Source organism: Chrysochloris asiatica, unplaced genomic scaffold, assembly GCF_000296735.1.
Source record: "Chrysochloris asiatica unplaced genomic scaffold, ChrAsi1.0 scaffold00069, whole genome shotgun sequence".
NCBI lineage: Eukaryota > Metazoa > Chordata > Mammalia > Afrosoricida > Chrysochloridae > Chrysochloris > Chrysochloris asiatica.
In genome coordinates, this window is record NW_006408587.1 from 10,748,226 (window position 1) to 10,755,656 (window position 7,431).

The window sequence follows — 7,431 nt, forward strand, 5'->3', positions numbered from 1 at the left end:
TCTAATGCTATTACTTTGGTTCCTTAATAAATCAGAGCGGTATCTATTTCCTAGGCTCTTCTTTATAATTCTCTTTTACCTCTTATTTGGGAATAATTTTATGAATACTGGCCTCCCATGAATGAAAATAGATTAAATAAGTAGCATCAGTACTACTGATCGAAAACTGCCAGGTGCTTCTTCTCATACTTCTCACAATCTTTGGGTTAATTAAGATTTAAGACCTCCCCCAACCTCCATCATCTTCCCTAGACCTAGATCTAGCAAGTAGTCTCTCTGCTGCTAAACTAGCCTGCACGCAGAACAAAGTGAGCATTGTCTTACATTTTACAACCATTCTGAAAATCTGTTTGCACAGTTATTCCTGAAGATCTTAAACATGGCTTTTTAGTCATTGCACAAAAAAGTTTGTTCACACTTAAGCATTTCTGAATGCCTTCAATAAAAAAATAAAAATGTACCAATTCTAAGAATCTACTATACAATTCATGAAATTTCCTATTAAACCACTCTAATTTGAGGTAAAAAAAAAAAAAAAAAAAGTTCTGTACACCTTCCAGAACAGTTAAAGGCGAAGGGCAGTATTCCAAGTGGCTGGTGAACTTGAAACCATCGAATCAATCAGATTTTAAAAGAACCTTCCCACTTGTCTCTTTAGTTAGGGTGTACATTCTTTTTGATTCATGAATAATATCCTTCTCCCTTCAAAATATTTCTTGAAGTTCAGAAAAACTGATCATTTCCACCAGACATCCATATAGTTGCTCTATTTAATTGCTAAAGATGCAGAATTTAGGGAACGCCAAGAAAACTGTTCTTGATTTTGAACTGAGCACTTCTTATTACCCTCAAATCAAAATCCATTTGTGTAGATACAACTTTTGTGAAAATATTTTTTTCTGTGTATGCTTTCCCCTGCTCCAGTGAGTCCCTTTAATGGATGACTAACAATGTCACTATCTACACACCTGTTTTAAGCAATCATCACACCAAAAAATTGGTGTTGGTTTTCCATCAGGAAGATGGATTAATATAGTAGCATTGTACATAGGACAAATGCTGTCTTTTTTATCCATCGGCAGACATAGGCTCTATAATTTTCATTAGAAGAGAAAAATTTTTCTACCTGAGCACACAACTTCCAGTGACATTAAAATGAAAAGATAACTTTTATGTTCAAACGATTGTGATTATTTAATACCATATTAGCAAATGATTGAAATCACTGCTGGTCTGTCAATTTGTCATACTATGGTGGCTTATGTGTTATTATGATGCTGGAAACTGTACCACCAGTGTTTCAAATGCTACCAGGGTCACCCATGGTGGACAGGTTTCAATGCAGCTTCCAGACTAAGACAATCTAGAAAGAAGGAACATGAGGTCACTGCTGAATGGTTAGCCATGGAAACACTTATGAAGCACAGCAGAACACTGTCAGATACAGTGCCAGAAGATAAGTTCCTTAGGATAGAAGACATTCAATATATGACTGGGGAAAAGTAGAGTTGACCTTCAAGACAGGAATGGAATAAAACTTTCAGAACCTTCAGTTGTTGATGTTGCATAACTCAAAATGGAAAGAACAGCTGTAAATATCCATTAATAATCAGAATGTGGAATGCACAAAATATGAATCTAGGAAAATTGGAAGTCATCAAAAATGAAATAGAATGCATAAAGATCAATATGCTAGGCATTACTGAGCTGAAATGGACTGGTGTATTGGCCATTTTGAATCAAACAATTATATGGTTTACTATGATAGCAATGACAAATTGAATGGTGTCACATTCATTATTTAAAAATGTATTTAAAGATCTTTCTTGAAGTACAATGCTATCTGTGATAGGATAGTATCCATATACCTACAAGGAAGACCAGTAAATACCACTATTATTCAAATTTATGCACCACTCACTTAAATCAGTAAGGATGAAATTGAAGGATTCTAGCAATTTTTTTAGTCTGTAATTTATCAAAAATGGAATCAAAATGCTTTGATCATTACTGGTGACTGGAATGCAAAAACTAGAAACAAAGAAGAAAGATCAGTAATTGGAAAACATGGCCTTTACACAGAAACAATGCTGAAGATCAAATGATAGAATTTTGCAAGACCACCAACTTCTTCATTGCAAATAACTTTCTTTAACAACATAAAACGTGACTATACACATAGACCTCACCAGATGGAATATCATTGTTGTTGTTGCTAAGTGCCATTGAGTCTATTCCAACACATAGAGACCCTGTATTGGGTTTTCAAAGAGTAACTGGTGAGCTGGAAGCACTGATCTAGCGGTTCAAACCCACCTTGTAGCTCAGTGCATTAACCCACAGTACCACACCAGGACTCCAGATGGAATATACAAGAATCAAACTGACTACATCTGTGAAAAGAGAAGATGGAGAAGCTTAATATCAACAGCCTAAAGAGGTCAATGGAGTCCTGGTGTGACACTGTGGGCTAATGCATCAGACTGCAAAGTCATTTGAACTGCAAGGTCGGTGGTTCAAGCTCATCAGCTGCTCCTTGGAAACCCTATATAGGGTTGTTATTGGTAGGAATTGACTCGATGACAAGTAACAACAACAACAGCAACAAGCAAGGTCAGGGATTGACTATAGAACAGATCATCAATTGCTCATATTCAAGTTCAGGTTGAAGTTGAAGAAAATGAAAACAAGTCCACAAAACCCAACATATGACTTTGAGTATATCCCACCTGCAATCAGAGATCATCTGAGAAACAGATTTGATGAATTATACAAACCATAAGTGTATGGGATGACATCAAAATCATACATGAATAAAGCAAAAAAAAAAAAATCACTAAAGAGAAAGAAAAGACAGAAAATATAAAAATGGATGTCAGAATAAACTCTGAAACTTGTTCTGTGTCTATAAAAGCTAAAGCAAATGGAAAAAATGAGAAAGTAAAAGAGCTGAACAGAAAATCTCATAGGACAGCTCAAGAAGAAAAAGTCAAATACTCTAATGAAAAGTGCAAAGAACTGGAGTTATTTGGTGAAAAAATGCAAAGAACTGGAGTTATAAGTTGAAAACAGTGAAGCAAAAATTCAAACCTTGTGTTGCAATATTAAAGGCAACAGCAGTTAATAACAATAGGCAAAATTGGGAACACAGTAGCTCCGTATGATAAGCACTGGACTGCAAACTACAAGATTTGTGGTTCAAGTGTATGAGATTCCACAAAGATGTACAGCTTCAGAAACCCTATAAAGGATCTCTATGAATCCAATTACCCTTAACACCAATGTGGGCAGAATGTTAAACAATACATAAAGCATCAAAAAATGGTGCAAAGGATTTACAGAGTCACTGTACCAAAAAGAATTGGTAGATGTCCAACCATTTCAAGAGGTAGCATATTATCAAGAGCTGATGGTATTGAAGGAAGAAGTGTAAGCTACTCTAAAGGCATTGGCAAAAACAACAACAACAAACAAACAAGGCTCCAGGAATTTATAGAATACACATTGAAAAATTTCACAAACTTATGCAGCTCTAAAGGGGCTCACTTGTCTGTTTATACCAAGAAATTTGGAAGACAACTACCTGGTCAGCATGATTAGAAGCACTCCATGTTTGTGCCCATTTCAAAGAAAAATGACCCAATGGAATGTAAAAGTCATTAAACTATATAATCAATTATACACAAGTAAATTTTGCTGATGATAATTTAAAAAAGTTTGCAGCAGTACATCAACAGGGAACTGCCAGAAATTAAAGTTGAGTTCAGGAAAGGACATAGAACAAGGGCTATCACTGATGAGATCAGATAGATCGCAGCTAAAAGCAGAGAATACCGGAAAGATGTTTACTTGTACTTTATTGACTATGCAAAGACATTCAACTGTGTGGATCATAGCAAACTATGGATAGCATTGTGAAGAATGGATATTTCAGAACACTTAATTGGAGTCATGAGGAACTTGTTCAGAGACCAAGAAGCAGTTATTCACACAGAACACGGGGATATTGAATGGCTTAAAATAAGGATAGGTGTGTGCCACGGTTGAATCCTTTCACCATATATTTTCAATCTTCATGCTAAGTAAATTAATTGAGAGACTGGATTATATGGAGAACAACATGGCATCGGGATTGTAGGATGACTCATTAGCAATTTGTGATACTCAGATGACACTTTCTTGCTTGCTGAAAGTGAAGAGGATTTGAAATACTGATAAAGATAAAAAAAAAACTACAACCTTCAGTATGGAAAGAAAACAAAAATCTTCACAAATTGACCAATAAGTAAAATCATGATAGATGAGAAAAGACTGAAATTGTCAAAGATTTCATTTTGTTTGGATCCACAGTCAGCACTCATGGAAGCATGAGTAAAGAATCAAAAGATGTATGGTAGATAAATCTGTTGCAAAACACTTCTTGAAAGTGTTCAAAAGCAAAGATTTCACCTTGAGGATTAAGTTATGCCTTACTTAAGCCACGATACTTTTAATCACCTCATATACATGTGAAAGTTGAATAATGAATTAGGAAGACTCTAGAAAATCGAATTGTGGTGTTGGTGAAGAATATTGTAAGTACCATGGACTGCCAGAAGAACAAACAAATCTGTCTTGGAAGAAGCACAACCAGAATGCTCCTTACAAGAAAGGACAGCAAGATTTTGTCTCTTGTTCTTTGGACATATTGTCAGGAGGGATCAGCTCCTGGAGAAGACATCATGCTTGGTAAAGTAGAGAGTCAGAGAAAAAGAGGAAGTCCTCCAACAAGATGGACTGACACAGTGGCAGCAACAATGGGATCAATGTAATAATAATTGGCAATAACTGTGAGGACTCCTCAGTGTAGTGCATAGGGTTGCTATGACTCAGAACTTCTCCACAGCACCTCACAACAACATCTTTTATAACTGCCTGTTTCCTGCTGTGTCATATTTGCTCATGGATATGAAAATTTTAATCGGTCATTTTCTCTAACCAGAATCCTTTATCTGATTTCCTCCTGGCAATTTCCTACTCATTCTTTAGAACTTATAAAATCTATTAAAAACATTTTAGCTTCAAGAATCTATGCAGTATATTTATGGTTACTTTTATCTGGAAATTTCTGGCAGCTGCATTGCCCTCTTTCACTCACTTTTCTGCAGCCACAGCGGCATTACCTCAATGGAATCTGAAACCCATAGCTCTTCCACAACCTCCAAAGTTGAAGGTTCCTGACTTGAGGAAAATCCCATCTTTCTTTTACTTTAAGGTTGTTGTTGTTAGGTGCCATCAAGTTGGTACCGACTCATAGCTACCTTATGCACAGTAGAACGAAACACTGCCCGATCCTGAGCCACCCTCACTATTGTTGCTACGCTTGAGCCCATTGATGCTGCCACTTTGCCAATCCATCTCACTGGGGGTCTTCCAATTAAAAAGAAGACTGACAGAGAGTTCTTTGACATTGCCTTCCATATAAAAACAAATAATTTTTCTTCTTGAGTACCCTTGATGTGGCTTTCAGTTATTGGATTCATCCCTTCACATCTCTCATCCTATCATGCAGTGCCAGCTGTATTGGTATATCATGTGGTACATTACAGGCAGTCCCTAATTTATGATGGTATTTTGTAAGTCAAATACATTTATTTATTTACCTATTTTAGTTTTCATAAATATTGCCTTTTATTTTCACTACCTTTACAAATCTGAGCTTTGAATATCTACAAGTAACTATTTGAGAATGATATTATCATAAATTATATGTAGTACATATTACTAATGATAAGATGTATAAAGAACAAACATGGTCATACGTGTTGTTCATCTTAACTCACATTGGGGGCTACATGTATTTTTGTTCATATATGTATTATTGTAAGTTGTCATCGAGTCATCTCTGGCTCCTGGTGAGTCAGAACTTACGAATAACAGAACTAAACATTAACCAGGCCCGATGCCATCTTCATGACCTCTGAGATGTTTGAGTCCATCGTTGTGGCCATTGCATAGTAACTTCCAAGCTAGGGGGTTCATCTCCTAGTACCATTATCAGACCATATTCTATTGCGATTTGTAAGGTTTTCATTGACTAACTTTTGGAAGTAGATCAGTAGGCCTTTCTTCTTAGTCTGCCTTAGTCTGAAAGCTCCACTGAAACCTGTCCAACATGATTGATCCTCCTGATGTTTGAAATACCAGTGCCATAGTTTCATAACAACACACAGCACAACAAGCTAATAGATAACAATTCGTTATTTTTCATCTTTAATGTACATATTAACCTTCATGCCCAGTTTTTATGGATCAGCAATATTATTCTTCCATAGAAGTTGCCCAGTGCTTATTCCATCAAGAGAGGTCACTATGACCGTAATAGTTACAGCACTTCTGTTTCAGAAGCATATTGTAATGTTTGGGCCTGTGGGAGATGTTAGCTATAACATGTTAACATTAAAAGACTGGAGCATTTGTATTCTCCTCCTATTAGCTGTGTCTGAGGGTTGGTCAAAATTAACCAAAAACCAAATCATCTGCTGTCAAGTAAAGTTAAAATCAAAACAACCTTATCTGTTCTCCTTAGGGTTTGTTGTTGTTGTTAAGTGCCGTCGAGTCAATTCCGGCCCATGGTGACCCTGCACATGGTTTCCGAGGCTCTAAATCTTTAAGGGAGTAGAAAGCTTCATCTTTCTCCTGTGGAGCAGCTGGTAGTTTCAAACTGCTGACCTTGCTGTTTGCAGCCTGATTCGTAACCACTACGCTAGGGTTTTTAGTGACTGATTTTTCAAAAGTAGATTTCCAGACCTTTCTTCTAAGGTACCTCTAGTTAACACCTTAATACTTAACTGCTTGCAACACCCAGCCTCGGCCCCCACAAAATGACATATATTGTTTTCCCCAAAAAGTTTGTGGAAAAATTGCATTATCTTTTAATTCCATTTTTCCATGAACTTTTTGTAGCTTATGTGTGTTCATAAACACAGATATGGGTCCCTTAACCTTTGTGAAACAGCACATTATATGATTTGGATATTGTACCATCTCCATATTAAATCTCATGGGAGCCCTCTTCTGGTAGTTCCTATTACCACTGCTGTCACTACTGTTGCTGTTGGAGATTCCTGTGAGGCTAAAGGAATAGGAACCTGCAGTAGCTGAGAAGGTGGGGCAGAAGCAGAGTGAGAAGAAACTAGCAGGGCAGGAGCCGAGAGGGCCCATCCCATCTGCTGTTCTACCTCCTGAGCAGTAGGAGCAGCCTAGCTCAGGCTTCACAGCCCCTGTCACCACCGTCACCTGCCCTGCGGACAAAGTTCAAGAGGTTCTCTGCCTCACCTGACCTGTCCCACCTCTGGTCAAGTACTACAAGAGTCTGGGTTTGGGTCTTCAAAATCTTTGTGGTTGCTATTGTTAAGCACCATCAATTTGGTTCTGACTCCTAGCGACCCT

At 37.2% G+C, this 7,431-nt stretch overlaps 1 pseudogene; it reads right to left on the reverse strand.

The window, feature by feature from the left end:
- LOC102835704 overlaps nucleotides 1–7,208 on the reverse strand; it is a 37,519-nt pseudogene extending 30,311 nt beyond the window's left edge.
- Between the last annotated feature and the right edge of the window lie 223 nt (nucleotides 7,209–7,431).